The sequence below is a fragment of the Podarcis melisellensis genome (assembly GCF_964234715.1).
Source record: "Podarcis melisellensis genome assembly, chromosome: 3".
Lineage (NCBI taxonomy): Eukaryota > Metazoa > Chordata > Lepidosauria > Squamata > Lacertidae > Podarcis > Podarcis melisellensis.
The window spans coordinates 55358334-55382233 of NC_138530.1; the positions used below are offsets into that span (position 1 = coordinate 55358334).

At 45.0% G+C, this 23900-nt stretch overlaps 1 protein-coding gene and 1 long non-coding RNA gene across 7 annotated transcripts in view; one reads left to right on the forward strand and one right to left on the reverse strand.

Annotated features, from left to right (window-relative positions):
* Positions 1 to 1529: 1529 nt before the first annotated feature.
* Positions 1530 to 10185, reverse strand: LOC309366558. The gene is made up of 3 exons (XR_014166776.1): positions 9469 to 10185; positions 6561 to 6755; positions 1530 to 2047 (listed from the first exon to the last, which is right to left on the reverse strand). It is a non-coding gene; the product is annotated as an uncharacterized lncRNA (long non-coding RNA).
* The window catches only part of RGS17 (regulator of G protein signaling 17), a 62219-nt gene continuing 41361 nt past the window's right edge, over positions 3043 to 23900 (forward strand). For 2 of the 6 annotated variants that reach the window (XM_081905236.1, XM_081905238.1), the window contains exon 1: positions 3216 to 3318. The gene's annotated coding sequence lies outside the window, so the exon portion shown is untranslated. Of the gene's footprint in view, positions 3319 to 13910; positions 14101 to 23900 lie in introns of those variants that run through there. The other 4 variants (XM_081905242.1, XM_081905241.1, XM_081905240.1 and 1 more) reach the window with 4 other exon arrangements.

Consider the following 23900-nt stretch of genomic DNA (forward strand, 5'->3'; position numbering starts at 1 on the left):
TGCCAAACTGCAAACAGAGCTATTTCCCTGTTTACTTTCAGTTTAAGTGTTTGTGTTCCCTTCATGTTTAATCTTCCTTCTCTGGTGGTGCTCCTGAGTCATGTGTTAAGCCGCCTTATGAAGTTTCTCCATTAAACGATCAGGTCATGCATACATACATAATTTTATGTGTATGCTGCCTAAATCCTGCAATTTTTTGACTCTGAAGATTACACACAAATAAAATTACAGTGGTACAGTGGTGCCTCGCAAGACGAATGCCTCGCAAGACGAAAGGGTTTTTCGGTTTTTGCGTTGCTTCGCAAGACGATTTTCCCTATGGGCTTGCTTCGCAAGACGAAAACGTCTTGCGAGTTTGTTCACTTTTTTCTTAAAGCCGCTTGAAGAGGCGCAGTTGCGACGGACCGTGCTTCGCAAGACGAAAAACATCGCAAGACGAAAAGACTCGCGGAACGAATTAATTTCATCTTGCGAGGCACCACTGTACCTTGGTTTCCGAACTCAATCCATTCTGAAAGTCTATTTTACTTCCAAAACATTTGAAAACCAAGGTGCAGCTTCTGATTGGCTGATTGGCCCCAGAAACAATGCCGACAGCCGAAATGGATGTTCAACTTCCGAAAAACATTCGCAAACCGGAACGCTTACTTCCGGGTTTGTGGCATTTGGGAGCCGACTTGTTCCTCAACTAAGCCATTTGGGAACCAGGGTATACAGTATACAGATAAATAAAAGAGAATAATATGTAACATTACATAGCTATTTATTATTAGACATATTTGCATCCTATCAGTGTTTCAAGTTGCTGAGGACAATATGCACGAGATAAACAATCATTTTATTATATGGGGGAAGTCCCCTCAGGTGAGGGCAGCCTTTGCCAATCTGGAGCCCTGCAAGTCCTTTGGACTATAACACCCATCAACTTGAACTAGCACGGTTATGCTGTTTGGGGCTGATATTTGTAGTGCAAAACATCTAGGGTGCACTAAGTTGGCAAAGACTGGCCTAGAGGTATTGGGTAATATCCAAAGCTCCCTCTCCTTGGATTTGTCTCTCCTCTGTAGCTCCCAACTCAACATCCAGAGGGTTAGGAGACTTTCAGGACCTACAAGGAGAGGAGACAGAAGTCCCATCATGTGAGTGGACTCCTTGCATGCAGTGCTGGGTGCAACCTATGTTCCTACAGCAGGACTCAAGCCCATCTCCTGGGCTCTCCAGGCTGAGCCTGTACTTGCAGTATCATTGTAATTTGGACAGGTGGTGTAGTGCTATCATTACTGGGTTGTATACTGTGCATGGAATATAGAGCTTGGTGACTCCATGGTGTTGTTCAGCCACTGCTGCACACTGATTGGTGCATGGATACTGTGAGCGCAGTGTCAGTGTGCAAAATCATGATTGGTGACAAGAACTTCCAGGAATGCTGTGGGCATGTCTATCAGTGTTGCTATGTTGACTTGAGTTTCTTCTACTCTTTGCAGTTTTGACCTTGTGGCAAGTTGGGCAAAGGATGAAGATTATGTTGAGCCCTATGTTATAGATGAGCTACAGGATCGCCCATCCTTCTCTCAAATGCTAGGTGCTGCTCTGGCTAGAATACAGCCATTATCAAAGCCCCCACTCTCTCTTTCATAACCACTTCAGAAAACGCCTGCTTGCACAATGTGAAAATGAAACTGAACTATACCAAGGTTTGTTGGAGGAATGTGAATCTAGATTCATTTTTTAAAGCCATTGACCAGCTCTCTTTAACATTACATTGCACTAAATGCAGATCTCTTCCAGAATGTTTTTCTCCCTAACAAAATTGTCACTTGATTAGCTCTGGAAATTAATCTCAGCTTGCTGAAATACCCCACTTGTATATAGCAGCTCTTGAGAAGGGACAAGAATGTAACTCAGTGCTTCTCCATACTTCGCCAATGTGCAGCTGGGTTGGAGCAGTTTCCGTGTTTTGGAAAGTGCACAGAAGATCAGTCACAATATTTTCTTTTCCTTCTGGGGTTGCTGAAAATCCTCAGGCCTCTCACCACCTCCTCACCACCTCCTCATCATCTGTAACATCAGGTAAAAAAAATAACAGATATCCATTTTCTGGTTGACTTGCCAGAGGCAGCTTCACAGATTTTGACTGTGTGAAACATCATAGTTATATTTGGATTTCCTACAGCTGATATGTAGCATATGGACATCACACACATCTGCAACTGGTACCACTGTATCAAGCAGTGTTGAATCGATTAAATTAAATAGTTTAAACAGAGTTTCAAATAAATGTGCAATTAATTGTAACTGTTTGGAATTCTATTGTGTTGTTATCTTCCTTAGTGGACAATGCTTTTTGATAGGGTAGGGAGAACTGGGGACGAGTTCATGCAACCAAGGGTGGCCCGAAAACGTTTTGGGATCCACTGGACTAGGTGGACCGTAGAGCATTCAGTCAAAGATGTCGTGTTTGGGGGGGTGGTCTGCTCTTTATTCCCCGGAGCCATCCCAGCACGATAAGCTGCCGGACTTCTCAGCGTCGTCCGGGCTCCGGAGGCAGCTCCTCTTCCCAACACGGCCCCCCGCTGCGCTCGGACGCCCAAGTCCGAATCTAGATCGGTTGCCCCCCCCCCGGAAAAAAGTCAGCTCTTCTCTCTTGCTTGGCCGAAACTTAGCCGTTTCCTCTCTCCGATATGAAACAAACAAACGAGCAAATAAATCTGGAGCGGCGCCGCGCTCCCGCCACCTCACCCGGGCGCTCACCTGGACGCGCGCGCGCCCCGCACAAACACGTGGCCCGCTTGCCTGCTCGCGGGGATCTTTTCTCTCCTCCGGAAAACTCAGTCCGAGGGTGGGTGGGAGGGTAGGTGTAGGGGGGGGGGCTCGTCTGGGCGACTCCCCCTCCCTCCTCCCCCGCTCGCCAGACAGCCTCCTCCCCCACCTCCTCGGGGAGGGGGGAGGCGGCGCGTGGGGGGGGGACCGTGGGCGGCGGCGGCGTGTGTGCGGGGGAGGGGGGCAGCGAGGAGTGAGTCACGCTCGGGAGAAGCGGGGAAACTCCAGCTGCTGTGCCGGGGCCAGCGCTGGCGGCAAGGCGCGTGCGCAGACTGAGGTCTGGGCTCTCCACCCTCCTCCTCTTCCTCCTCCTTCCCTTGCTTTGCTCCCTCTCTCTCCTTCCCCCCCTCTCCCTCCCTCCCTTCCTCTCTCTCTCCCTGCCGGCTGGGTGCTGAAGTTGGGCGGATGGCAGCCCAGCAGCTCCGCTAGGGACCAGCGGCGCCAGCCTTTTTCGCCGGGATCGCTCAGGGCGGAGCGCGCGCAGCCAGGCGGGGGCGGGTAAGACGCCGGAGCGCTTTCCCTTTGGCAATCTCGGCCGCGCACGGAGCCCCGGCCCCAAAATGTCTGCTTTTGGAGGGACCCAGATGCATGCAGGGGGGAATGGCGAGAGCTACAGCAGGAGCCTGGCGAGGGGAGAGGGAGCTCCGCGCGGGTGGAGGGCGGCAGGGGGGGGGGGCTGGTGGCGCCTTCGGAGGTGCGCGCCTCCGGGTGTGTTGGGTGCCGGCGGGGGGGGGGGGGGATGTTGTTTCTCTCCAGTGATGCAGAAAGGGGTGGGGAGCGAGAGAGGCTCGCCGGGGTGTCTTCCCTGGACCGACTGCCACACGCACACGCGGGGGCTGCAGATGGAGGAGAAGGATGCTGCCGGACTTGGCGAGCGAAGGGTTGCAAACGGGGCGAGTCAGGGAGGCAGGGTTGGGAAGAGATTTTTTTTTCCGGGTGGGTGGGGAGAAATTTCGTTAAAAGGGGTGTAGCGCTGAAAAGAGGGGTGGCAGAGCTCCTGAAATGTGCACATGTCCGTTTTTCAGGGATGAAAAGACGCTGGGTGGTTTGGTTTTGTAATTCCCTCAAATGCCTCCCAGAGAGGTAGCTGGGTTGATTCCCTGAAAGTCTCCAGCCGATTCACACCCCTCAAATCTCTAATGCATAAAGATCATTGCGACGTGTAGAACCATTTAAGAAAATTGTTGTGGTTTTTTTAAAGCGCTTCCAAATCTTGGATTAGAACTCTTTCCTTTTAAATAATCAGCAACAACCCCTAACGGAATTTAACATGCCACCAATTTCAGAAAGAGGGAGGGGGTGAAAAGAGGAGAAACACCCGCTGAATCTCTAGTAGCTGCTTTGGTGTGAAGGGGACACCACGGAGGGAGGGGAGGGGGGTGAGAGGGGGTGACAGACAGCCTCTTTGCCTTTCATAGGGAGAGCCAGGCATGCTTCCCCCCTTTCTATACCAGGCAGAGCCTCTCCTGGCTGAACGCCACCCAGCCACCCTCTTCATGCATTCTGCGGCATCAGCAGGGGGGCTTGGACTTGGCCAGATTCTTCTCCCCATTTCTGTGAAAATGTTTGGGGGGGTGAGATTGGAGGAAAGACACAGAGAGAGGGGAGAGAGAGAGAGAGCTACAGCTAGCAGGATCCTTGCCAGCCTGCTTAGGCTAGAAGGGCAGCAGAGCATCTCTGCCCAGGTAGAATAAAAATCTGTTGCCCACCCACCCATAGCTGATACACTGACGGAGTGATTGAAATCTTCAGTTTTTGCTTAGAGTGTCCTGGCAGAATTGCTGACTCTGCCAATAGGCATTTATTTGTGTGTGTGTGTGTGTGTGTGTGTGTGTGTAATTGGGGGGGGGACGACAACCACAATACACAGGGAAGGGTGGCAGATTGTGATGGATGGGATCTTCCTTTCAAAGTCAGCTCTGCCTCCATCTTTCTCTCCAGGAAGCCATGAGATCTGATGTCTCAACACTCTTTTCTGCATACCTCTCAGCTTCTAGGATTCCTTTCCTTCCAGTCAGCTTCTGGTCTCTCGGGAGAATTTTTAGGTAGATGGGCTACTCAAGTCAAGACCACTACTTCTATGCTCTTTTAAAATTTGAATTAATGGGATCTTTCTTCAAAGAGTTGTAAAATGTTTTAGTTTCTTAATTTCCATTATAGCATTGTATTAGGAAGGTCTCCAGGGGAGTAGTGAGGGGGTATTTTGGGCACTCACCCAAAATGTTGCCTACAAACCCCAGCATATATTTGTTTGTAATTTGTGTGGCAAAATCCTTACTCCCTTCATAATGGCCTTTGTACTTCTTCACTCCCCCAGTCTAGCTTTCCAGCATTGGCCCTGACAAGTAGGCAACCTGCCTTTGTGTTTCTGTACTTCATTCATACTATGTATGTTAAATTGGAATCAATCAGAAAATTATTGTCACAGGGATGTGGTTATCCCATAGCATTCTCCATTGCCCAATCTCTGCACTGCTTCTGCTTCACACCTTGTTGTCATTCATAACCTAATCCCTACACATAGTTAGTCAAAAGTAATTCCCTATGAGAACACAGGAGAGGAGCCTCAGTTCTGCATCAGAAAAGTGGTTTCTTCTTTGGTCATTTGCGGAGAAGGAAGGGCTGGATTTAAACTAAACCAAAAGCTGCGCTCAAACTCCTAGAATCCTTAAACTTTCAGTTTATGAGTGGGCAGTCTGTTGTAATTCTTTGGTGATGGAGATACACTCTATACATGTTCTGAGGCACTCTTAGTTCATATGTTCAAGGGCCAAATCTTGGTGTGGTAAATAGATTCTGGGTTCAGCCCTGGTCAGGCTAGTCTCAAACTAAACTCTCACCCCTCTTACTCAGAATATTATAAGTGTCAGGGGACTAATGAAACGTCAAACAAAACTATAATCTGTTCTTATCAGTTTTTTCTTCTCTCAATAACTTCCTGGCTCCTGTATCGTGTGTGTCCCTTACAGCTGAATGGGTGAAGGAACCCCATATGTCTTGTTTGAAAAGCAGAACATGAAAGATGCATAAAAATAAAGCAAAGCTGTGTGTTGGAGGTGAAGTGGAGGAAATGGAAGTTCTAATATACTGCATGGACCAGGCCTATATTTATGGCATGCCAAAGCATTGTCAGTGGGGAATGGATCAGAGACTGAGGGATTTTTTTTTAATTTCAAGAGCCACATTCCCTGAGCGGTAATTTATCTGGGGTTGTATGCCAGTAGTGGAGAAGGAACCGAAAGTGGGAAGAGGTTACAGGATTGCATGGTCCACAAACTCTTTCTATGCCACCCCTTCTCACTCCTCTGTCTTTTTCTATTACACGTACATGCACAAGAAGAATCAGTTCTAGGTATCTATCCGCAGCATGCATAAGAATGTATTAAATAAGTGGGGGAGGGCCATCACTGCCTTAAAAATTCACTCCTTTATACTGGGTAGCAAATAAAATTATAACACAGAAATGACTTGAACTCATGTCTTTTCAACAGGGACAAATATCTCTCTTTTGCAGTTTCCAATCTTCCTGGCATAACTGCCATGGCTTGTACATTTCTCTCTCTCTCTGTGTGTGTATGTTTGTGTGTTGACATTTTTATAAGCTTCCTATGGAAGGACTAGTTTAACTTCCCCTCTCATTCCTACCTTGAAATCAGAAGTATTGGGATTGAAAGGCACGTCATGCATTCTCTAAACATAGGACATGCCACAAAGAGGAAATAGAATGCCCTCCATGTTACCTTGGCCTGCTCCTTTGCCCCTAGCTGTCAGGGGGACATGCTACTTATCTTGGATGTTGGCTGGAGCTCTGGGCTCAGGAGGTTATAAGCATGTGGTTGAACCTCTGGTTGGCCCACTTTGTTGAGAAACTGTTTGGCACCCTTCTTCCTCTATTCCATTCAGTCAAGATGGCTTCCTCCAGACAGTTCTAGAATCTAAGCAGAAAGAACTAAGTTGTGTGTCAGTGAAGGAACCCAATGAATCTTCACCAGGTGGAGGGAGAATGGAGTTTGAGGAAACTGTAGAGAACAATGGAAGGAAGAGCTTCTAATGAAGATTCAGGAACCATATTTTCCAGTCAATACAGTGGTACCTTAGGTTACAAACTTAATTCGTTCCGGAGGTCCGTTCTTAACCTGAAACCGTTCTTAACCTGAGGTACCACTTTAGCTCATGGGGCCTCCCGCTGCCGTGTGATTTCTGTTCTCATCCTGGGGCAAAGTTCTCAACCCGAGGTACTACTTCTGGGTTAGCAGAGTTTGAAACCTGAAGTGATTGTAACCCGAAGCGTTTTTAACCCAAGGTACCACTGCACTTCATCAAACTTCCTTGGTCTTCAGCTTAGTTTCCTGGTGGTCCTCCCTAGAGCAGGGACGGGGTACCTGTCATCCTCCCGATTTTAATTTTTGTTGGACTCTGGCACGACACCCATCAGCCCTAGCCAGCAAGTTTAATGGTCAGGGATGAAGGGGGCTGGTATTGGCTATGTTGGTTGGAGTTGATGGAGGCTGCTCTATTCTGAGAGTCATCCATCTTCCTAGCTCTCATATATTTGGTTAGCTCTTGTCTTGCTGATCAGCTCTATGCTGTGATCATCTGCAGGGGAAACCCCTCACTAGAAAACAAGGACAATATTTTTTTACAAATGTGTAAGAATAATGATGTAGCTGCTAGAGTAGTGGCATTCAACTACAGAGACCCGAGTGCAAAATCTCTCCTCAGACACAAAGCTTCCTGGGAGACTGCTGGCTAGTTATTACCTCCCAGGCTATAATAAAAAAACCTTACAGGGTTGTTGTAACAATGAAAAATCAGGGTAAAATTTGCATTCACTGGATTATATTGCTCTGTCTTGCATTTTTAATTGGCTTGCAAAGAGTTGCAGGGTACATGTATTGTATATGCTAGGTAGAAGGGGTTGCCAATTTGTCTGGACGTTGGTTTTAATAGCAGCATAATACACAGGAATCAGTAGGTGAAGCTTTTTAGAAGAAAGGAGATGAAGAAGAAGAAGAAGAAGAAGAAGAAGAAGAAGAAGAAGAAGAAGAAGAAGAAGAGTAGTAGTTTGGATTTGATATCCCGCCTTTCACTCCCTTTAAGGAGTCTCAAAGCGGCTAACATTCTCCTTTCCCTTCCTCCCCCACAACAAACACTCTGTGAGGTGAGTGGGTCTGAGAGACTTCAGAGAAGTGTGACTGGCCCAAGGTCACCCAGCAGCTGCATGTGGAGGAGTGGAGACGCGAACCCGGTTCCCCAGATTAGGAGACTACCACTCTTAACCACTACACCACACTGGCTCTCCAGATAAGCAAAATAGTAGCAACCTGGTACATGTTACTGGTAACATGCGCTGGCGGTGAATATTGAATTGAAGAGCCACCTATAACCCTTGACAATACTCAATATCTGACTGTTTCGGCTTCTAAACATGGCCTTTCATGACAAATCAAACATTTGGGTTGACTTACAAGACAATACAAATAAACTTGACAGCATATTCCAGGCAGGGTGGGGGGTGGGGATGAGAGAATTTGGTGGTGATTTTGTGTCTGAGTGACTGGCATCTGCAATGGAATTTTGTAGAAAGGAGACTCCAGAATACTTTCGCCTTGAATTTGGCTTCCCATTACACACAGCTATGCTAGGCCTATTGAGCAGGGTCCAGGCTTTGGTGCATGGTAAAGTTATCATCAGTGCATGCCTAGAAGTCAGCATTCCTCATTCATGGTGCCAATCTGGCCATCCCTGTCTAGTCATCCAAGGCTCTTGTCTATGCCATTCAGTCTGCAGCAGGCCCAGGAATGCCCCAAATGTGCAATGAGGAGGCTTCTAATATTGTTGTTGTTGTTAAAGAGTAAAATAGGATGCTGTAGGCAGCATCATCTGTGTTCTCTAGTTTCAATTCACAAATGCAGCATTTTTCAATAATCAGAAGGTTCAGCACATCAGCTTTTTATTTAAAGTATTTTAAAAGCAAGTTTCTGTCTTTTAAGGCCGCAAAGATGTTTTCAAAAACATGGGGTGAACCAAAATCCCAGCAACTCGAGAAGAGCAGAATTTCTGTGGATGGTCAGACTGGTTTTTCAGTTATCCTCATAGCTCTTGCCCCTTACCATGGCTAGCAGAAACAAAATATATTTGGTAAAATATATAAACATATGAAGATGTATATATGGGATGGAGAATCCACCTTTTATTGGAACAGAATTGAAGGGAGATTTTTAAAGAAAGAAAGATAGAACACAGTTATCTGATAGATGCATTGGCAATGATGGATCAAAACATCCATGCAAAGCTATCAGCAGCCTGGTCCTATTGATCATTTTTATCTACCACAGCACAAAAAGTGGTTTGCACCATGTAAAGTGAAGCAGTGCTTTCTGCTGAGCCTGCTTTTCTGAGTATCTACAAATGGTGACCCACCAAACTAGCATCAGCCCACCAAAGACCTGATAAACCTCCTGTTTTTTGCTGCTTGCCTGACATTACTAAAACAGGATTGTCAAACAGCTGCCAAGCTATGTGTCTGATGGCAAGGATGCATTTCTTGGCACAATGGAAGAACCAGATAGATGCCTTCTTAAAACTTTTCACTCAGGCATTTCCTTTAGGATGATCCAACTATATTGATTTATTAATCCAATCTACAGGCTTGTGACATATTTTGTATTTGTTTTCTGGGTGTTATTTTATTGTTTGCTTTTCACCATCATGACATTTTCTTGAAGTTGGCAATGTAGACATTTTTGCAAATAATTAAATAAATAGGAGGGAGGAAGAGTACTTCGTTGTCATTGCTGCAAGGAGGCTGCCGGCAACCAGATTTTTAGAGGCACCAATGGCAGTTAGGTTCTTGGATTCTTGCAGTGCTGGCTGGCGAGTTGTGTTTCAGTTGGTGGATTTCAAATTGTGCAGACCGTGTGTGGAATCTTTGTGCAAATGAAAACAAGGCTCGGTGGTCCTATGAACTAGGACAGAGATGAGCGCCCCCATCCTATAATGTGAGGCTTAGTTTAAATACTTCATTAATAGGGCTGTGAGACTTGAAGTCTCCTGTTCACAAAGTATTTAATTTAGTGCACTGTATTAAAGGTACCACTGAATTTGTTTAATCTATATTAGCATACGTGGCTTGCACTGTTTGCCTTCTGCCTTCCACCCGTCTTCACGAAGACTGAATCTGAAAGACAAATAAGAATCCAGATTGAATATTAAAGAATGTCTTAAAATGGAGAATTTATGTGTGAACTCTTGACAGAAAATAGCCTGATATGTGGGGTTAGAACTATTGGAAAGGTGCCCCATCAATATCCTTTCACTTTGCTTTGTAATGAAGTAAAACTCCTCAGGAATGCAACTGCTGCCTTATCCTGAGCCAGACCATTGGTCAATTTAGCTCAGTGATGCCTACACAGGCTGGAATCAGCTTTCCAGGGTTTCAGAAGAGACTGCTAGATCTAGTCAAGGACCATCTACTCCATCATCCTGTTCTTGCAGTGGCCAACCAATTGCCTGTGAGAAATCTGCCAGCAGGACCTGAGCACAAGAGTCCTCTCCTCCTGCTGTTTCCAGTAACTGGTATTCAGAATTATTACTGCCTCTGACCATGGAGGCAGAGCACAGCCATCATGGCTAGCAGTCAGCCTTACCTGAGTATGGGACCTTCGACATGCAAAGCAGATGCTCTGCCACTAAGAAATTACTTTATAATGGATTTAACGTTGAAATAACTAGACCCAATAAAGCAATTTATTGAAAAGGAGTGTTCATGCCAACAAATTGGAATATGTGGGTTAGTCTGAGGCAATGAGTTCTGGCATTAGCCCTGTTCAGATATTCATTAACCAACAAATGAGCATATGTTAATGTCTCGTGAGAGTTGCATCCCCTGAGCCTATCCTGCACTGAGCCCAAGCATATTCACCTACAATCTGGACTTGGCACCTTTAACTGCTACTGATATATCACCCTCTCTGCTGCCCAGTGGCTGGCTGAAGGGGTCTCAGGTATGATATTCGACAGACTCAGGGTCTTAGACTTGGGGCACTTCAGTCCCAAAGTCCAGCCCTACCGTATATGGCGAGGGAAAGGCTCTTGGCATGAATTTTGGTAGAGAAGAAAGCATGGTCGATAGTATAATGGAGTCCTAGCATAGGGCTTCCATATCCTTTGACCATATCCTCAAACTACAGTCATACCTTGGTTGTCAAATTCCTTGGTACTCGAACCTTTTGGCTCCTGAACACCACAAACCCGGAAGTGAGTGTTCCAGTTTGCGAACATTTTTTGGAAGCCGAACGTCCGACATGGCTTCCGCTTGAGTGCAGGAAGCTCCTGCAGCCAACCAGAAGCCGCGTCTTGGTTTTTGAACCATTTCTGGAGTCGAACGGACTCCCGGAACAGATTAAGTTTGACAACCAAGGTACCACTGTATATTTAAGTGGCTTGCCACTATATTTAGCGATTCCTCCTGTGTGATACTTAATACTGAGGTTCAATTGGCTGAGTCAAGATGGGCCATTTTTGAGAGCTAAAGGCGCTTTCCTAAAGGTGGTTCAAGCCATATCATTCCACCTTAAACATCTGTAGCTTCCACCAAAATCCTGGCTGGGGACAGTAGTTTGTTAAGGATGCCAAAACTCCTATTCCCATCTCAGAGCTATAGTTCCCTGGAAAGAGGGATTGATTGTTAGACCACTCTGAGAATTATAGCTCTGTGCAGATGGAGCCTTCCTAGGGAGTAAGCCCCAATGAACATGTGCCCATTTCTTAACTTGGCTAGTGTTGTTGTGTATAATGAAATTCTGACTGTATTCAAGTATAAGTGAGTAACATAGAGAATGAGAGTAGCAAACAACAAATTAAGACCCTTCAGTATAGTGTGTGTGTGTGTTACATCTATCAAAAAATTGTGGTTCAGCATGCCACTGAACCTTTTAGTAGTGGATTACGTATATATATCATGAACTGCTATATTATTCTTTCCTTCATCCCCATTTAACATGAAGCCTGTCCCTTGTATGTTTCATTTGGCTTTGAATATGACCCTCCAATAGCCGGCCGGCTTCGTCCAATGAACAAATTACGTTGCATGATTTCCCCGATTCATTTTGTCCCTCTTTTGTCGCTTTTAAAACACTTTTAAAATGGGAGAGAACAGCCCCAGTCTGCATCTCAGTGAAGGCAGCAGGTTCAACAGATGTTGCTGAGTTTGTTCAGTCGGGCGTTCTCAATAACCGCAAAACTGCTAATTGTGACAGGCAGCAGATTTTATAACCTTGTGCTGGCATCCAGTTACAGTGTTCCCTGCCTAAATCAGCTTTGCCAAATGTATTCCTACGGCTGCTGCATACTCAAAGCCCACAAAGACTGGAGACAGACAAAAAAACATCTTATTTATGTAAAACGTTAGTTAGCTGCTCTTCAGCTGTAGCTCCCTAAACATACCTTCTTATTTTTTTAAAAAAAACTAATATCCAGATTTTCTTCCATCATGAAACCCAAGGCAGCATATATACGAATATAAGGCAAGACTGCTGGATCAAAACAGTTGTCCACCTAGTCTAGCATCCTGTTCTCAGTGGCCAACCAGATGCCTGTGAGAAGCCTGCAAGCTGGACATGAGCACAACAGCACTCTGCCCACCTGCCAGTGGGAATAGAGCATAGCCAAATGGTTCTCTTGCATACACCCCTCCCTTCTGAGCTTGCCTTCTACTCGCATTGGGGTAAAAGCTCTAGTTACACCAATGGAGGTTTTTCTTCTAACATGAATAGCAGGTGTGGGGGACCTCTGCGTGGCACAAATGGACCTCTTGCTCCACTTGCTAGGGTCGTGATCCAGACTGATAACTGTATGAATGGTGTCTAATCTCAAGGACCGCCTCTTTCCACATGAACTAACCCAGACCCTGAAATCATCTTCTGAGGCCCTCCTTCCTATACCTCCTCAAGGGGTCTGGAGGGTGGCAACACAAGAACAGACCTTCTCTGCAGTGGCTCCCCATCTGTGGAATGCTTTCCCCAGGGAAGTTTGCTTGGTGCCTTCACTATACACCTTTAGGCACTAGGCAAAAATGTTATTTTTTAACCACGCCCTTGATTGACCTGATTGACATCCTATACCCATTTTAAAATGTGGCTCTTTTGGGGAGGAGGTGTTTTTGGTTTATTATTCTTATTTTGATTTTATATATTGTGATATTTTCTGTGAACCGCCCTGAGAACTCCAGGTATAGGGAGGTATATAAATTCAATAAATAAATAATCTAGCTTTGCCCTGATCAAGGCATCCTCAATTTAGAAAATTTTCTGTTGTATATTTTTCAGCAGAAAACCTCCTGTTTTTATCAATGTATGGCTTCATAATATTAATTAAAAACATAATGCAGCTCCCATACAAGTCAAGCTAGGTGGCTGGAATGGTTACACAATACCAGTGAAATCCAAAATTAACTTTTAATTAATTAGCTTTTCTCAAGTTAATTAAAGTCAGTCACAAGAGACAGGGCCTTCTTAGTGGTGGCCCACTGCTTATGGTACTCCTTTTTCATAGGGGTATTTGTGGCCACATTGATACCAGACTTTTTAAATTTTTTTTAAAAAGCCTTGAAGAGCCACTTCTTTCACTTGTCTTTTGGTTCAGACTTGGTTTGGCTTGATTCTGTTTTAGAAAATATTAGTTCCAATCAGCTGAATCGAGGAAGCTGGCTTTCTATTAATTCCCTAAAATTGTCGCACTTCATGATGTTTGGTCACCAGGGGGATGTATTGAAGATCAGGCTACCACAAAAAAGCAAAGAAGTGCCAGGAATTATAGACCCAGGTCATGTTATCTTTCGCACAGCCCTGCTGGGCCTGGTTGTTGCACTTCTCAGCAGGGGATTCCCCCAAACAGAGCCTTCTGGCACAGAATCTGCTCTACCATTCTCAGGGGAAAAGGAGCCATGTTTTAGACTGGAATGTTCAAGCGACAATTTCTGAGTCTTTGTGCACGCACTGATAGGTACGTTAATATCTGGGTGAGGAGAGGCGGAAGAGAAATGCAGACTGAATGAAAAATTCAGTGATGAGCCATGTTTGCTGTAATGCTGCTTTTTGAACTCGGGAGAGGTTCATCTAGTGTACGTCTTTCTTCATGGCAAGATCATCACAGGCTTCACACTGCTACCGTTTAATTCCTGCCATGCTCAGCTTCAAGCAGATGCAAGCAGACAATCGGACTGATGCTGATTTGCCTCATTTGAAGAGCGGATTCACTGCACGGTGCTTCTCTCCATCAGTAAGTCCCATTGTAACAGGCACAAGCGAGAGAGCAGGTTCAGTGCATTTATTTAGTGCATGCATTAAGTACCTAGGTACTTGGGCAAATCCGCTGTTTGATTTTGTTCCAGAAATGGCAAAATGCTATATATTAGCTGGCAGTTCCTTGCGAAGTGAGATCGCATTTTAACGTATCACTAATATAATTTTGTTCGTACGGCAGTTCCAAACCGTTATACTGGTCGGCATTTATGCGGCAATTTTGGGCAATCAAAGCATTTCCTGCACATTCTCTTGTTTGTAATCCTGTAATCTTGTTTGTAATTATATGGCAAATAATCCTGTAAGGTAGATCGGTTTTATTCTTCTCAGATTGCAGGGGAGGGTCTGAGTTTATGAGAATGTGGAATGCCTATAACCATCCACTGTATTCAAGGCAGAGGTTTGCTTCAACAGGGTGGGGGAGGGAGGCTGAGGCTTCCTGATTTGCCACTCAAATCTCTCATGGTGCTTCCAGATATTGCAAACACACGAATCAAATAGATCATTAGATATATAGAGATAGGTAGAGATAGAGAGATATAGTTGGATTTTCTGCCAAAAGGGTATATCCAAATTAAATCAGGGGTGAGGGGAGGGATACAAACTGGAATTTTGATACCAATGGCATCATGTGGAGACTGAATAACTGGCATGCATGAGAAGCACCAAGCACACAATAAACACTGATTTTGGAGCACCCTTAACTACAATGGTATTTGTACAGTATGTTGTGAGGGCATCTGAATTAGCGTCTCCAGGAATTCAAATAGCCTGAATATAGCTTCTTAAAAGCCAATGTGGAGCAGTGGTTAGAGTGCTGGACTTCAATATGAGAGACTAGAGTTCAAATCCTCATTCACAAGGAAGCTCACTGGTTGACCTTTGGCCAGTCACTGTCTCTCAGACTAACCTACTTCACGGGATTGTTGTGAAGATAAAACTCAGAGAGGAGAGAAACATGTATGACATTTTTATCCTTGGAAGATAGGTGGAATATAAATTCATCTAAAAAAATAAATAAATCACCTCTTAAATACCCAAAGTGTGAAGGGAAGATGAGAAATTTCAGTCCTGTAAAGGTAAAGGTAAAGGTACCCCTGCCCGTACGGGCCAGTCTTGCCAGACTCTGGGGTTGTGCGCCCATCTCACTCAAGAGGCCAGGGGCCAGCACTTCCGGGTCACGTGGCCAGCATGACATCGCTGCTCTGGCGAGCCAGAGCTGCACACAGAAACGCCGTTTACCTTCCCGCTAGAAAGCGGTCCCTATTTATCTACTTGCACCCGAGGGTGCTTTCGAACTGCTAGGTTGGCAGGTGCTGGGACCGAGCAGCGGGAGCGCACCCCGCCGCGGGGATTCGAACCGCCGACCTTTTGATCGGCAAGCCCTAGGCGCTGAGGCTTTAACCCACAGCGCCACCCACGTCCCCATAAAGGTAAAGGTACCCCTGCCCGTACGGGCCAGTCTTGACAGACTCTGGGGTTGTGCGCCCTTCTCACTTAAGAGGCCAGGGGCCAGCGCTGTCCGAAGACACTTCCGGGTCACGTGGCCAGCGTGACATCGCTGCTCTGGCGAGCCAGAGCCGCACACGGAAACGCCGTTTACCTTCCCGCTGGTAAGCGGTCCCTATTTATCTACTTGCACCCGGAGGTGCTTTCGAACTGCTAGGTTGGCAGGCGCTGGGACCGAGCAGCGGGAGCGCACCCCGCCGCAGGGATTCGAACTGCCGACCTTTCGATCGGCAAGTCCTAGGCGCTGAGGCTTTTACCCACAGCGCCACCTGCGTCCCTGTAGGAACGTATTATTCTGTATCAGGAATAATCCGTGGCAGATTACTCTCACTTGGCTTACTTTTTTGCATTTTGAAATGCCTTATTAACATGTTTGTTAATGTGAGTTACAAGAGTTACCAGAGTCGGCATTCTTCGGTCCTGTACCCTGTCCCAGAAGTCTCCAGAAGAGGAGAGGGGCCCCTGCAGATCTTGTTGGACTGACTCCAACTCCCATCAGCCCCAGCCAGCAATGATCAGGGATGATCATTCCGACAACTTCTGGGTGTCCACCAGTTCCCCACCCCTGCTCTGTAAGTTAAATATCTGAGTGAAGACTGGATGCATCTCGTCTCTAGTCCGCATCCATGTGACTCAGGTGTGGGAAACCTTTGGCACATGAGACCTGGTTGTACAACAACTCCCATCATTGTTGGCCTTGGCCATGATTGCTAGGACTGATGGGAGTTGTAGTTGTGCAACATCTGGAGGGCCAAAGGTTATCCACTCTCATGTACAGACTGCTATATGGGTTTCCCAATAGGCAAATAAAGAGGCAGACACATAAACTAGGCCACTTTTATATAACCTTCAATTAAAATCAGCAGAAGGGGGTTGACTGTGGGGCGGGAACTGACTATACTGGATAACTATAGCCTTTGGGAGACCCAGCCTTGCCCAAGGAATTAGGGAACAGCTCCCTAGCCTACTTGATTTGAGTATGGTTTCAAAAGAGGCCCCTACCTCCTTTTTAACCAGGCCTTTGGTTGATCTTATTGACATCCAACACCATTTTAAAATGTGGCTTTGGGGGGGGGTATTGGGTAATTGCTTTTGATTTGATTTTATATGTTGTGGTCTTGTTGTGAACTGCCCTGACACCTCTGGGTATAGGGCGGTGTATAAGTTCAATTAATAATAATAATAATAATAATAATAATAATACCTCTGAACTGTGGAGTCCAAAAAGTGAGCCTCCGGGCTGACCAGTCTCTTGAAATGTGCTGAAAGGGTATCACCAGGCTCAACCAAACTGTTTCATTCCCCACATCTAAACTAAACTACCTATTTAAACAACACAGCAGTCCGATTTGCACCCTGTCAAGTGTGAATGAAGCAGATTGGGGGGGGGGGGAATCCTACATAGTCTCCTAGTGGCGACCCCAAAGCACACTGGGAAGCTGCTGCACAACGGAGAGGCTGGAGGGAAGGCAGGCTGTTCCTTATAGAGGGATCAAGCCCTCCCTCCCTCCTTGGACCACCTTTGGAATGTGCCAGTCAATGCCAAGGGTTTTCCCACGCTGCCTCTCTTGCACGCCGCTGTCTCAGCAACATCTGGGCTGCTTGGCGGAATGTTCTTCAGATGCTGCAACCGGTGATTTAGATTTTGAACGATTGAAAACACGTACTTTGTTAAACCAAATGAACAAATGCCCCCTTAGCTTTTAAATGAGCATTGGACACAGGCTCTTTAACAAATATTGCTCACAGTGAGCAGAGTGGAACCTACAGCAACAAGTAACAGTGGGGGAGAAGGAAGCGTCAGGTAGTGGCTCCCAGTGTGGGAATGCATGCAGGAATAATAATAATAATAATAATAATAATAATAATAATAATAATAATAATAATAATAAATTTTATTTATATCCCGCCCTCCCCAGCCGAAGCCGGGCTCAGGGCGGCTAACAACATTAAAACAGTACAAAGGTCCTTGGTGTGTTACATTCAGGCTCCTGCTCTCATCTCTGAAACATTGCAGGGTGTGTGAATGCCTTTGCTGAATTTGCTTTCTTTTTCTTTCATTTTCAGACCAATTACCCAGTTTACCAGGATAATTATGCACCCTCCTGATAAACTCAAAAGTATTGGCGATCCTTCCAGTTTAGCACAGTGTACTAATTTGATGAGCACACTCGCTCTCTGTTCCTGAGTCCAAGTCATTAATAAAAATGATGATCAAGCCCTGGCCTGGGAATGATTCCTTTGGGACCATGCTTAACTTCGCTTAATTATTACTTGATAAATACTCAATTGCACTTTAAGAATAGCTTGTCATCACATTATGTACATACCTGATGGTAGCTTCCTTTCCTGCCCCAACCACAATGACTTAATCAAAATTTATTTTTACTTACAGAGATGCCCTTTAGAAAAATTAGCAAGAAAAATAGAGAGTTAACAGTAGGTATTTTAGGATGCAATCCTGCACAAAATTAGGCTCCTTGAATCTAATACATGAAATGCATGATTGTATTGCATGGAGGGGTGTCTGTGATGTTTACTTTCAATTCATTAAATTAGGAAAGGAATTCATGAAACTCAAATCATGAAATTCAATTCATGAAATTAGGAAATTCATGAAATTGGGGGAGGAGGTGTGTGGCGTTTGCCCTCCTAGGTGTGTGACATCATACTGTGTTCATAGGGAAAGGGTTAACTAATTGTAAAATGACTAACCAATGGGAACCCAGGGGGCAGAGTTAATTGTGTATAAGGTTTAAGCACAGAGTTTTTTGGGGGAGAGTTGGAGTTAGAGTTAGGGTGGTTGAGAAGACAGTCTGGAGTTAGAAGAGACAGATAAGATAAGTCTGTGGGTTGGGCTAGTCTGGTGTGAGAGAGAATTTGTTAAGAGGAGTCAGTCAAACAGTTGAGATAATCAGTCAGAAGGTATCAGGAAGGTATTGGCCAGTAAAGAAACTAAGGTTAAGGTACTGACAGGAATATTATAGGCGAAACGATAAACTGAGTCTGGAGTAACTGGTTGGTGGCCCCGGGGAAGCAAGCACAGTGGCACAGGGATCAATAGACCGTTAAACGTCCGGGGACCTTGTGTGTTCGCCGCAAGGTGTTAACTCTTTTATCCTTGATTACAATAAAAATCACACACAGACTCCTCATCTAAGTTGCTGAAGGATTGAAGCCACAGGGATTAACTGCAGGTCCATAAGGGTTTTAGATTTATTTGATCAAATTGCTGAATTAAACCAAATTAGTTTATCCACAAAAGTAATCGAGACCACATTGTAATTTTTTATGTTTATCTATTGCATTTACAGTGGTACCTTGGGTTAAGTACTTAATTCGTTCCGGAGGTCCGTTCTTAACCTGAAACTGTTCTTAACCTGAAGCACCACTTTAGGTAACGGGGCCTCCTGCTGCTGCTGCGCTGCCGGAACACGATTTCTGTTCTCCTTCTGAAGAAAAGTTCTTAACCTGAAGCAACTTTTCTGGGTTAATGGAGTATGTAACCTGAAGTATGTAACCTGAGGTACCACTGTATATCCCACCTTTTCCGCCAAGGAGCTTAAGGTGGCATACATGGTTCTCCCCTTCCTCATTTAATCCCCACAACAACCCTGTGAGGTAGGTTAGGCTGCGAGGCAGTGACTGGTCCAAGGTCATCCAGTGAAATCCATGGTCTAGTGGGGATTTGAACCCTAGGCTCCCAGGTGCTAGTCCAACACTAACCACTGCACCACAAGGGCAGGTTGCATCTGGTTCAACAATCTTGTCACTGTTTACAGCACATTCCTCACTGTCTTCACACATTTCCCAGAAACACATGGTTCCACTTCCCAGAATTTCAATCTCTGGTTTTAAATTTTGGTTTCTCTCTTTTCAAAGGAAAATAAAAGTAATAAGGGATGCAGCCCAGCCAAAAGCACCAGATTATTTTAAGGTGCAATGAATTAAATGGGAATTGGAAAAAAAATAGGTTTGTGCCACTTACTGGAAATGTATGGAATTTTGCAACTGGTGTTATTAATGACTAATTTCGGCCAGTTCTGCTTGTGGTTCTTGTGTGATATCATTGCTGGGAGGTGATGTTGGATTTCAAAAGGTGTTGAAAAAGTATGAAATTGTGCAACTCTCTTTCTCAGACATGAGCTGAAACTATTGAGTTTCAGAGGCCACAGGCACGTGCAGTTCTACATGCGTATATCTTCCTAACATGCAAAAATATGATAAACATTGACATTGTTGTATAAACACTGACAAATCCAGATGAATTTTTGGCTGGCTGACAATAGATACGTCTTTCCTCATACATATATTTGTTATGTAAATTTAAATACGATATTGTAACATTTCAACACTTGTTGTAACATCCAGTGCTTTTTTCTGAATAAAAATGATCATTTTCCTACTCATATTGAAATACTGCCCTCAATGAGGCCAAACTTAGATTCACAAAATGATTAAGGGTATGCGTACCCCAGCGTACCCCCCCAGAAAAAAAGCACAGGTAACATCTATTTTCCTACTCCATGTTCATTCGGAATACATTGAGGTTCTACCATCCTAAGCCTGCACAGAGACATAGAAGCATAGTCTGACTCAGTGTAGGAAGGTGCAGTGAAAGTTGGTCCATTAGAGCAAAAGAGACATATGTCTGCCCTTAGCCAGACGCTGCCTGCCTGCCTTTTTGCTTGCAACCTGATCAAGTGATGGCCCAGAGTGGAGGATGGGGACAAAATTAGAATTACCTTATTTTTCCGTCTATAAGACACCCCCATGTATAAGGTTTTCTCCGTAGTGATGTATGGAAGTGAGAGCTGGACCACAAAGAAAGCTGATTGCCGAAGAATTGATGCTTTTGAATTATGGTGCTGGAGGAGACTCTTGAGAGTCCCATGGACTGCAAGAAGATCAAACCTATCCATTCTTAAGGAAATCAGCCCTGAGTGCTCACTGGAAGGACAGATCGTGAAACTGAGGCTCCAATACTTTGGCCACCTCATGAGAAGAGAAAACTCCCTGGAAAAGACCCTGATGTCGGGAAAGATGGAGGGCACAAGGAGAAGGGGACAACAGAGGACGAGATGGTTGGACATTGTTCTGGAAGCTACCAGCATGAGTTTGAACAAGCTGCAGGAGGCAGTGGAAGACAGGAGTGCCTGGTGTGCTCTGGTCCATGGGGTCATGAAGAGTCAGACACGACTAGACAACAACAACAACGTGTATAAGACGCCCCCTATTTCTGGAGATTCCGATTAAGAAAATGGGGGGAGATGGCCCCCGTGTATAAGACGCCCCCAAATTTTGGACATTATTTTTTAGGGAGAAAACCTAGTCTTATACAAGGAAAAATACGGTACTTGGCTCTGGCTCCACCTACAGTTGATCCCCCTGCCTTTCCCCCCTTCCAACTGTCATAGGCACATTTAAAACAGAACTAAATCCCTAGCAAGTGGAGACACATGGTCAGCAGTGGAGGAATCCACTCGGGCACCTGGGGCAGGGCGAGTCACGCATAAGGATGGGGCGCACCGCAGGACCTCTGGAGTCTGCCTGCCTCCTCCCACTCAGCCGCCCTACAGCTGGGTGGGAGGCAGCGGGCGGACCATTTGTGCAACACAAAGCCTGTTCGCACCCAAGCCACCGCATCACTCCCAGGAGAGACCTGTGGCTTGGGTGTGCTACAGGCCCCACGATGACTGCTTCCCGGCATTTTGTCAAACCCCCCCCCCCCGTGATGACACCCAAGGCAGACCATACCCACCACACACCCCTTCCTCTGCCCCTGCACATGGTGAAGGCCCTTTAATCCAGTTGGGAAAGCCTGTTGGAACAAAAATGTCTTAAATTGTTTCCAGAAAGAGCAAGTAGTGAGTGCCTGTCCACTCTCAACAGGAAGGCTATTCCACAGAACAAGGGCAGCCACACTAAAAACCCTGCTCCAAGTTACTACTGGGGGTGTGGGTGTGGTATTTATATGCTATGTTGATGATTTTCAACACAGAACGCCCTCCCACCAGATGTCAAGGAGATAAACAACTATCTGACGTCTAGAAGACATCTGAAGGCAGCCCTGTTTAGGGAAGTTTTTAATTACTGATGTTTTAATGTACTTTTAATCTTTTGTTGGAAGCCGCCCAGAGTTGTTGGGGAAACCCAGCCAGATGGGCAGGGTATAAACATCATCATCATCATCATTATTATTATTATTATTATTATTATTATTATTATTATTATTATATTTCTTGACACTTTTGTGAAGAAGGCATGGTTATGAAATGCATAAACTAAATGAAACCAATGGCTCTCTTCTGCCTCTGCTTACAGATAACTATAATTTTGTTTGCTTGCTTGCTTCTATTACTGTAGTACAGATTACAGGATATAGGGATTTTTGTTTCAAGGTGGACAGCTGAACTAGACAAATGTGGAAGATCATTTGAGTTGGCAGTGCTGTGTGCTGCCACACACACACAAGGAAGAATTTGGTAAGAAAGGGACATTTTCTTGTCACGTAATGATACGTACGATAAGTGTCCAACAGAGCAGAGAAAGAAATGATGGTGACAAATAGAAAACTACCTATTTCTGTGTAGCTTATTTGCTGATTTTAAGCCATAAAATGGAAGTCTTTAAACAAAGCTTCTGGCACTTGTCTTGAAAAGAGAATGTGTTATTCGGCTTCCTTGATAAAGAGATCCCGCAATTTGGCAAGGCAAATAACTCTTCATTAACTCTATTACACCGGCAGCTCTCCCTCACACCTTCCTTTTGATCAATGAACCAGGAACTTCCCTGAGAGATAGATCACTGGATTCAATTTAGGAAGCTTGTCAGTAGCATAACTCAGTGATTTGCTTTCAGCAAAGAGCTGGGGCATACACACAAGTGACCTGTTTTCCCTCACTATCACTTTTGTGAGTTCACAACTATATGGAGTTCACAACCCTAGTTCCTGCTAGTGTGACCTCAGTTTGACCTCCTCACCCCTAGCTTAGCCTAACATATTTTTGCACATGGTTATTTATCAGCCCAGCATCAGGCCCTGACATCCTTGAGGTGCACTTGCTGGGTTCACAGCACAGGTGTCTGGTCTGGTCCTGAGCCCACTCCTCTGTTTGGATTTACCTAGTTACAGTGGCAAGTGACTATGAATGATCTGCCATTTTAAGCTTGTCACAGTATGTCAAAGCGATGCTACATCAAGTACCGTATTTTCCCATGTATAAGACGTCACTATGTATAAGACGACCCCTATTTTTTGAGCCCAGAATTCAGAAATAAATATTTTAAACACCAAACAGAACAACTTGATAGTTTATTAAATATTCAAAACACTGGTATATTTAGTATTGTAATTATGGCAGGTAATTTTATTTTTTATTTTTAGGGAGCTAGTCAGCATTATTATAACGTGCAGTATAAGAACAGCCATAGGGCCAGCAAGAATTATAATGTCACATTCGCCTACGCAGAGGCATAGAGAGTCAACAGAAGGCAAAATCAAAGCAATGGAACCTTCGCAGAGGTCCTAAGTGACAGTAATACGGTAGTTAGTGAGTATGCATGTAAAACTATGACTGCAGCAAACATGTGCACAAACAGAAGAGTGCATACAGGTAGGTAACACTAAAAAACTATGCCTCACTCTCAGTTCCAGACATATCACTTTCTTCAACCTCTACTGTATCACTTCTGTCTTCTGAGTCACTGTATTTATATATGAGATCATCCTCAGTTCCATCCATGGCATTGCTGCTTCCACATTTCTTGAAGAATTTCACAACCACCTCTTCTTTGACTCCACTCCATGAGTTTATGACCCATTTGCAGACCTCAGTAATGGGTTTTTTTTCCTCACTCTTCCCACTGGTATCAAGTTATTACCTTCCTTTTGCACCCATTTATTCCATTCTTCTTTCATCAGTGCTTTAAATGGCTTGTTGATTGAAACAACTAGTGGCTGTAGCTGACCTGTAAGTCCACCAGGAATAACAGCTAGGTGTGTTCACAAATCCTTTGCAACCCTTTTTGTCTTCTCCATTAAATGTGCATGGAACTGATCCTACATGAGCAGAGCTGGCTTCTTCAAGAGCCCTCCAGGTCACCTGCACCAAATCTTTGCAAACAAAATAGACATCAAATCTTCATTCATCCAGCCCTTCTCATGAATTTGGACAAAAACGCCAGGTGGTATGGTCTCTTTAGGATACGTTTTCCTCTTTAAAATGAGCATAGGAGGCAGTTTGGTACCATCTGCACAACAGCAGT